Source organism: Saccopteryx bilineata, chromosome 5 (assembly GCF_036850765.1).
Source record: "Saccopteryx bilineata isolate mSacBil1 chromosome 5, mSacBil1_pri_phased_curated, whole genome shotgun sequence".
Taxonomy (NCBI): domain Eukaryota; kingdom Metazoa; phylum Chordata; class Mammalia; order Chiroptera; family Emballonuridae; genus Saccopteryx; species Saccopteryx bilineata.
This window is the reverse complement of record NC_089494.1, coordinates 213,324,504-213,334,528: the sequence shown is the minus strand read 5'-3', so window position 1 is coordinate 213,334,528 and position 10,025 is coordinate 213,324,504. Positions and strand designations below refer to the sequence as shown.

Sequence of the window (10,025 nt, the reverse complement as noted above, 5' to 3'; positions counted from 1 at the left end):
AAGTGGGGAGGGGACTAGGCTTTAAACTTACTACCTCAGTACTTCCAGATTGGGGACCAGAGTTGGGGGAGGCCCAGGGAGCTAACTTGACCCAAGAATGCGGAGCTGGACCAGAGAAGGCCACCCAGGACCCTCTCTTCATGGATGGGGACACTGAAGCTTGTGGTTTGGTAATGTGTGTTGACCGTGTATTTTATTTTTTGCACATTGATGCTTTAACATCTGGGCCCTACTGTTCTTGGAGAGACTGCCCCTCCTGGGACTAGTCAGTTCCCAGAAAGACTTAACAGGAGTAGGTACACCAGGGTGGACACCAGACAACCATATCAGCCCCTCTGCCCAGAGCCACTGTTGTTGCTTGCACTAGCCTGCTGGTGTTGCTCCCGCTTCCAGTGGAAACCATAGTGCAGGCTCTTGTGCTTATTGCCGCTACCCGGCTTCGTGCCCCACTCTGCGCCTTCTCATGTGGCCCCCAAGGCCTGGAGTTTCCTGCTCTTCCCAGGACCTGAGAGTACCTTTCCAGTAATATTGTCTTCTGATCTGCTGGCCTCACCACACCTAAATAACAGTAAAACCTACCTTTTCAAACAGTGAAAAGAAAAAGAAACCATTAAATTCCTGCATCATGTTCCTTATCTCTTCTTCATTAGCTCCCTATAAATCTGTCCTTGAAAAGATCACTTAGTTAAACTTAAGTCAATTCTGAAAGGTACAAGACATATCATCAGAATAATTGCAACCCAGCTAGTGTCTTCTGCTTCTATTTACAGAGACTCAGATGAAATTCCCATGTTCAGGGTTCCCCCAGGAGTCTTTCTTAGCACTAACTAGAATGGGGGGGTTAGTACTCTAGGGGTAGGTTCTGAAGATCTAAAGCCACAAAAATATATAGTTTACACCTGTGCTGGTCCACTGCAATCATGAGTTTTTGCTTTGATCATCATTTTCCACTATTTCAGCTTTGAGAGAGGAGGAAAATTTTCTGAATTTTCAAGAGTCTTTTGGCTGGTTTAATAATCAAATAGACTTTAGACCAATTAACAAGACAAAATAACCAAATTTAATACATATATGTGCATGGGCACCCCACTGGCATGAGAGAGTCAGACACCCTACCTATATGAGAGGTTCAGGGACACGAAGTTAACATTTTGATCTAAAAATAAGGTAATTTTCTTTGGGGGTTTCAGAGGTCATTGCAGGATGATAAGAGAGAAGCAGATGTTTAGAAATTAGTTTTCCCTGCCTTATAGAAAGGTTATAAAAAAGTTATTTCTAATGATAACTCTGACTATGAGCAAAGCTCCCAATTTAAATTCTTTAAGGAGAAGGTAAAAGTTTCTCATATGTTTGCAGGGACTTGATTGCCATCAGCTCAAAATAATTCACATGACAAAGTGATACATTTTTGGGGAGATCTGTTCTGAACCCCTACATTTTCCTCCTCTGAAGTTTCTAAGAAGTTTTATATTCCAGAAGTCAGGTTGATATATTATTTTATATCTCATTAAAACACTCTCATTTCAGCAAGTGGTAACTGAGCTCCCAAAATTAAGCCTATGATTCAAGCAATCAGGTATTACATGAGAGGCATTCTGTATGAAAACACATGAAAATCAATAATTTGGTTATTAATTGGAACAGAAACCCCAATCTCTGAGTTTTGAAGGGAGCCAGTCAAGATTTTTCTATGTCTATCTCAAAACACCTTTAGATGTAGTGAAGGCAAGCAGTGGCAATCTGATAGATTCTCCTGGTCTTTAGTTTGAATGTCTCTGTTGATCTTTTTTGCAATAGGCACAAAGGTTGTTTATATATTACCTGTTTTAGTGATTCCTCTGAAGTCTCTATCACTCTGTCCAACTTCAGCTTGCATGACCTTCAGATAAGGGCAACTTTAGTTCTCAATGATTCTAAGTCACAGATGGGGAAAAATTAGTAATGCTTGGAGAGTCATAGTCCAATATTGAAGGAAAATAGAATTTAATACCCAGTCCAGTTTACAGGTAGAAAGCCAAAACCTTAAGAGACAATGAGCAGGCTTAGAATATAATATCCATAAAAAGTGTATTATTGAAACAATTTTTCTCCCTAAAATCACCCCTATTTTTAGGAAATAGTCATGTTAAGACTGATTTATTTACAAAATAAGCCTAATTTTAATGAACTTGGCTTGATTATTTGTACAAGTCTAGAAGGAAGAGTAGTTAAGCATATAGGTTCTTTTAAATCTGCTTTGCTAGATTTTTTCCATAATGAGTCTTCAGATTGAACATAAACAGAATTCTTAGGGCCAGAAAAGCCAAGGCAAAGGCTTGTCATTGGACATTGCCTGCAATACCTTATAGATGTAGGTGAGTTCCTCTCTTTTCAAGGTTCCTCTAATATACTGAGGTTTCAGCATCTGCCAGAAAGTGACATTTTTTTACTCACCTATAAGATTATTGGGAACCCTGTAAGCTGGGTACCATTCTGCTATTTCCAAAGGTTTTTATTGGCTTCTATAACTCAATCTTAATTACATAAAGCTGTCTGGTCAGTCTATGAATATCTCTTTCAAATATGACATTCCAGTCAAAATCTTGGTAAATAACCAGTTTCCAATTGTGTTCTATTACAAGGAGAACAGATTTTTATTGAACTTATGCAAGTAACAATATCGCAATGAAAATGAGAACACTCTCTGTGAGCTTCTGATTCTGAAGACATTAAATAAGGTGTAAAAGACAAATGTTTCAATTCTGTTTACAAAGGTATAACTAACTTACCAGAATGCTCTAAGTCATAGCTAGTTTTAGTGGAAAAAAATAAATAAACTCCTTTTATCTGGGAAAAAGAAGAACCAGAAATGTTTCAAACAAAAAGACATAAAAATTGTAGTCATTCCCTCAGGTCATGTAGCTTGTGTTATTAAAACTTTTTCTGCTTGAAACCAGTTTTTCTAGTAGCTCTCTCAACCCTGCCAGATAATTCAGGGTGATAGGGTCAGAGATAATTCCAAGAAGTTTGTAAAGCTGTACTTTAAATCTTGAGTGATTTTTCAGTGACGTGGGCGCCTTAATCACTAGAGATTGCAGAAGGTGTGCTCGAAGTGGGAAACACATTTTCTAACAGTTTTTTTTGTTTGTTTGTTTTGTTTTGTTTTGTTTGTTGCTGTGAGGGCTACAACCTTGCATCAGGGGAAAGCTTCAACCCATTGGGAAAACATTCATATTGATCATCTATACTAAGTGGCAGTTGAACAAAGTCCATCTTAAATGTTCTATGGTAGGTGAAGGAATGCAACAACCAAAAAACTAGAGGTTGCCAGGGAGCTGGGAAAATCCAAGAGGCTGTATTGAGTTTTCCATAGACACAACTATTTATTTAATTTTCAACCTATACAATAGACTCTAGAAGTTTATCATCAGTTATTTTATAATACTTTCCGTACAATTTAACAAAACAAAACCTGATTAGATTAAAATTGCTCTTTCATGCCTGGCCTGTGGTGGTGCAGTGAATAAAAGCATCAACCCAGAACACTGAGAACACTGGTTCAAAACCCTGGGCTTGCCCGGTTAAGGCACATACAACAAACAACCAGGGAACAGCTACAGTGAAGCAACTACTTCTCATTTCTCCTTGCCCCATTGGAAAGTCAATAAATAAAATCTTCAAAAAAAAAAAAAAAGATTTAAAAAATTAAAACTATTCTTTCATAAGAAGAAAAACCAAATCTTTTGAGGTGTTCGGAGTACTTCTGGAATCCTTCAAAGTTATTCACAGGTCAAGATCTTATTTGTAATAGGAATTTAGGGAACTTTGTTGAATGATATCAAAAGGTTTGGAAATTTGAATAAATATGCTCATAAATCATTATGAAATAATAATTACTCATTTAACCAAAGTGACAATAAAAGATTTCAAAGACAATACAAAAGGTTACATAACTGTTAGCAAAACTCTGTTCTTACTATTGAGGAAATTTAGTTTTCTTAAGTAATCAAGAACCCTATTAAAACAACATAAGCACAAAATTATTTTTAAAATAAACACAGAATCTTTGCTTTCTAGGCAGAACCTTTCTTCACAATGTCTTATCAGTAGCAGACTAATAGTCCAAGAAAACTTGTTTTTTTATTAATTTTAATTTATTTTGTTAACATTGATTCAAGTGTCCCACTGAATATAACATCTTCACCCCACCCCACCCCTGTACCCCTATTTACACCCTTTTTGCCCCCCTCTCCCTAATTTCTTCCCCCCTTCCCTCTAGGATTTGCTGTCTTGTTATATGTATCTCTGTGTTATGTATATATAATTTCACTAATCCCTTCACCTTCTCTGATTCCATCCCCTCATCCCCCTTGCCTTTGACAGCCTTTGCTCTGGTGCCCGTGACCCCACCTCTGCCTCTATTTCATTCCTCAGTTCACTTTGTACCTTAGATTCCACATATAATGAAGATCATATCATATTTTTCTTTCTCTGCCTGTCTTATTTCACTTAGCATAATAGTCTCCAGGTCCATCCATGCCGTTGCAAAAGGTAAGATTTCCTTCTTTTTCATGGCTGCATAGTATTCCACTGGGTATATGTACCACAGCTTTTCAATCCATTCATCCATTGACGGACACTTGGGCTGTTTCCAGATCTTGGCTATTGTAAACAATGCTGCAATAAACATGGGAGTGCATAGTACATATCTTCTTTTGAATCAGTGATTTGGTATTTTAGGATATATTCCTAATAGTGGGATAGCTGGGTCAAAAGGCAGTTCGATTTTTAATTTTTTGAGGAATCTCCATATTGTTTTCCCCAGTGGCTGCACAAGTCTGCATTCCCACCAGCAGTGCAGAAGGAATCCCTTTTCTCCACACCCTCGCCAGCACTTATTGTGTGTTGATTTGTTAATGAGTGCCATTCTGAAAAACTTTGTCTTTTTTTTTTTTTTTAATTTTATTTATTCATTTTAGAGAGGAGAGAGAGGGGGAGAGAGAGAGAGAGAGAGAGAGACAGAGAGAGAGGAGAGAGAGACAGGGGGGAGGAGCTGGAAGCATCAACTCCCATATGTGCTCTGACCAGGCAAGCCCAGGGTTTCGAACCAGCGACCTCAGCATTTCCAGGTTGATGCTTTATCCACTGCGCCACCACAGGTCAGGCCAACTTTGTCTTTTTAACAGATGAAATAATATTAAGTTTTAGTGCACTATGAATATTAAAGCTTAATTAAAATTTTATAATAAATTTATTTAATCTTATCTAGCTAGATCACACATAAAATTTTATTTCTCAAGTTGTTTTTTTTTTACATAAAGTTTCTGTGTCTCTTTTAGTTTGTCTCTTGTTTACTTAACCAATTCAGAAATAACCAAGACAAAGTTGCCTCATTTCCATTAATGAAAACACATCTTTAACTTCATACCTTTTGAAGCCAAAACATTTTATTTTGCTTATTTACATGGCTGTTTTTCTCATTTCTATAGTTTTAATAAGATATATCAGCATTCTTAACCTTTAAATACCTTATTTTTTAGTAAAAACTAAGAAGTAAGCAATTGTGAATTATCTGTTACACCAGTATTTATTTAGGCCAATAAATTTATGAACAAATTTTATAATTTCTAAAAATACAAATTTCCTCATAGCACAATTGTTTTAATGTGACATAAGACATATTCACTAGTAGACATAAATAAATGCTTTTCATTTCTTTATAAAAAGAAGCAAACAGTAGATAAATCTATGTTAATAATCAGTGTTTTAAGACTACACTTTCAGGGATCATTTCTATTGTTCGTAATTAGTGTTTTATCATTTTATCTTATTTCAAAGTAATCTAAACATTTAATGAATTTACCTTATTCAACTTAGGAAAGTTCTAAGGTTGCATGTTGCCAAAAAGATTTAGCAAACCATTTTTAAGTACAGATACAATTATTGCTAAAAAATTCATCTAAAAATTTATTTTAATCTTATTTATATTTATTTTATTTACCTGTTCTTAGCAATTACGGTTTGATTACTTATAAAAATTTCACCATAGCAAGTTGTTTTTCTTGTAGACAAATTTTGCAATAGCATAACAAATTTATTTGACTAATAAACCCAAGTAGAGTAAAAGTATTATTCTTAATTCTGATAATTCTAAAAACAAGCATATTTAATCAAACCAAACTCAGCTTTAACATCAAATATTTTTCCAGATCACAGAATTTAAGTTTCTGTTATAATTTTGAGAATTCTTATATAAGCACATGTTAGTTTAAATCAATTAAATAAAAATGTTCTGTGTGTATATGTGTGTGTGTGTTTGTGTATTTATATAGACACATAATAAAATTCTTAGGCAGAAAATACCACACAACACACATGAACATATAGAGAGACACAGAGACCTCCTAGCCTTCATCTTAAAATTACTGCCATAAGATAGGCATGATAATGTAAAAGAATATTTGGATTCAAGTTGTGTTTCTGACAATAAAATAAATTAGGCTTACCTGCTTAGCTGGCTATAGATTTTCTCATTAATGTTTATCAAATAACATATATATATATATATGTGTGTGTGTATATATATATATATATATAATAAGCCTCCTTGATATAATATATATAAGCCTCCTTGATAAAGGAGGCTTAGGAAGTTTTGAAAGTGGTTTGTGCTTTCAGAAAAACATCCATTGTTCTCCCATTTTATTCTTCAGTCTTAAGAGTTTGGTGTGATAATGATAGGTGGGCTTTGACCTGCTTCCAGAGCTGCATTTCTGCTTTCACAAAGATTTGTAACATAAGAACAATTACTCTCAAAATTGGGTTGCAATACAAGTGCCATCAAAGGTAGATTTACCTGTCTAGCTACTTTTTCTTACTTTGCATTTTCTCCTCTGGATACACACTTTTATTTTAGCTTAGGGAGGAGGCTCAAAATAAAAAAAATAAAAAGTTCCTATCTGTCTCTGAATCTCAGCTTCCAATCTGGTCCAATTTCAGTTTATAGGATTATTATAGCCTTTCAAATATCTTGCCAAGTTTCAGGTGGGACAAACAGTAAACATATTTGACAGCATGGTACTAAACAATTTCACAGACTCAGGAGAGTGCAAAAGTCATGGCTTTCCAGAATCATCCCCCTGATAGCCAAATGAAGAACTGACAGAGAAATGTCCGCAGCCAGGCATATTTATTTCCATTAAACATTCAGGTAAAGTTAACCTACCTTTTTTACAAAAAGCTTATTTAAACATTTCAATTTTTATAATTTTATCAATTCTTACATTTCTCTAATTTTTCAAAATCTAATTGCAGCCTGAGTGAGGGCTTCACTAATAGGTTTTGTACCACAGTTCATGAACTGTCCGTATTAAGGAGTCCTGGAATTTTTTTTTCTTTTCTATCCCCTGACACTTTGCCCACTTTTATGTAAAAAGGCTTTGGGTTTTGAGATACAGAGGTTGTGGGTTCAATCCCCAGTCAGGGCACATACAGGAATAGATTGATGTTCCTCTCTCTCTCTCCCTTCCTGTATCTCTCCCTTTCTTTCTTTCTGAAATCATTTTGAAAAAAAAATAAAAAAGAAGGCTCTAAATCCTAGTGAAAAGTCAAGCCAAAAGACCCTAGCCTTGTTATTAGGCCCTATTATCAATCTTTAATTTGATTTAACCTTAAGCAACCAGACTGCTTCCCCAAGCAATTGATGGTAAGGTTTCTTATTTTAATCTCTGCCTTTCAACTTTTTTAATTTTCCAAACTAGGATAAATAGAGCAGAATTGTCTGGGGCACTTTAAGTTTGCGGGGACCAATCAGGGCTCTTTTTTTGGTCCATTTAGCCTTTGGTAATGCTATACATATATTAAAGCCTTTGTGTTAACTCCATCAATGTCCATTTTCTTTATCCATATAATTAATAATCATCTAGAGATTTCCACTCTGCTGGTATGATTCCTATAATTCTCCTACCTTCTCTTTGTTTCTCCCTTATCAATATTTAAAGTCAGGTATCTCATTCTGTTTTTTTAATTTGAAAACCCTTGCTTTTTAAGTACACCTTTAAATCATCTAATCTAATTGGAGCATTTCTCATCATAGACATTGTGATTTTTATGTTATAATTTCCTTGACGGCTGGCAATAATTGGTAGGAGCCCAGGTATAAATGAAGTTTAGCCCACATTTTTGTCTGGACATTATTTTGGAGCTTCCAACCTGACAGCTACCAAGTCAAGTTCTTTTTCTCTTCCTTAGATTGCCAGGACCAGTGATGACCAGCTGCATAGATACCAAAAAAATATGCTTTTGAAATCTCTTGATGTTGATTCCACTTAGAACAATCAAGCTGCCCTATGTGTGCCACTCACAACAGAAACCCTTTTTCCCAAGTTCTAAGACATAAAATTTTTTAGGTTGTCTTTTAGTAAAATTTTACCATTCTTCTCTTCTTTTTTTCTTTTTAAGTACAGGACAATTGTACTTTCAATGTCCCAGTGTTTTACAATACCTGTAAATGTCTCAAGCCAAATAGGAAGGGGTCAGAATAGACTTTTATTTTTATTCTAATTTGTATTCCTCTATCTTACTATGGGAATCTTAATGACTAGCCATTATAACAATATGAAAGATCTCTAAGGAAACAAAATTTTCCTTTTCAATTTAGAAAGTTTTTCAATTCAGAGGATCCATCATCTGAATGATTAGAATCTTAATAGCTGTTTAAAGCTATTAAACCTTTTATGGTTTAACCAAGGAAGGAAGAAAATAGTATTGTCTGAGAAAGCAAAGACTTTTTTTTGCACATGTAGTAGGGATGGTGTGACTCTGGTCTTCCACAAAAACGTAGGTCACCTCCAGCCACCAACTCACTAATTTGTGGCACAGGGCAGACACTACCGGAATGAAATTTTTCCAATACTAACGAGAAGCAAAGGTTGAAACTATGAAGACCTTATATGGGCTAGGGTCCCTTATGACAAAATCCCCTGAGAGTTGGTTGAAAAAAGAGGATCAATAAGTCTTTAATGGATTAACCAAAGCTTGAAACCAGCCTATTCAATTGGCCACCAGATGCACCCTTGTAAGTACATCTTCCAGATGGGAGAAACTATTATCGATAGTCTTAATGACCAAGCTCTTGGGATATAGAACAAAATGAAAGGAGAGACACCATAAAGAGATAGAAAAATACAGCATTGACAAAACCATGAGTTTGTTTATCAAAACTCAGCCTGACCTGTGGTGGCACAGTGGATAAAGCGTCGACCTGGAACGCTGGGGTCTCTTGTTCGAAACCCTGGGTTTGCCTCGTCAAGGCACATATGGGAGTTGATGCTCCCTGCTCCTCCTCTCCTTCTCTCTCTTCTTTTTAAAATGAATAAACAAAATCTTAAAAATAATCATAAATAAATAAATAATAAAAAAACAAGACTCAGTAAGTCTAAGACACTGTATAGTTTCATAATACTTTCTTTTGCTAAAATTGAAAAATTAAAAAAATGAGGGTATCTCTTACCACTATGCTTTCACTGAACTCAGAAGGTAGAGATCTGGGAGGTTAAATTAGCAAGAATTCTTATCTTTACCAGCATGCTAAAGGTCCCAGGATCTTTCTACTGCAGTGTCCCACCAGTGAGGTATACTGAGCATAGTGCCCTCTTTGAAGGAGAAAGAAACTTTTTACTATCCTCAAAGTTCTTTTGACTGGCCTAACAATCAAATAAACATGAGACCAGTATATATGACAAAATAACCAAATTTAATATGTGTATATGCATTGAAACTCCACATATGTGAATCAGAGAAACCCTACATATTATATATGAAAATGTTAAAGGACAGAAAGTTAAAATGAGGTATGTATGGCATTCTGAGCTGAAAATGAGCTAAGCTTCCATGGGGGCTTAAAGAGTCATTGCAGAATGATAAGAAGAGCAGATGTGTAGAAATTAAAAGTTTGTCCTGCCCTATAGGTAGATCATAAAAGTTTATTATGCGTAAAGCTCCTCGTTTAAATTTTGTACAAAAGAGATAAAAGTTTTTGGTGAGTC

General features: G+C 35.3%; 1 non-coding gene across 1 annotated transcript; it reads right to left on the bottom strand.

The window, feature by feature from the left end:
• Positions 1 to 8,227: 8,227 nt before the first annotated feature.
• On the bottom strand, positions 8,228 to 8,358 carry LOC136307279 (U11 spliceosomal RNA). The gene has a single exon (XR_010725936.1). It is a non-coding gene; the product is annotated as a U11 spliceosomal RNA (small nuclear RNA).
• Positions 8,359 to 10,025: the final 1,667 nt, after the last annotated feature.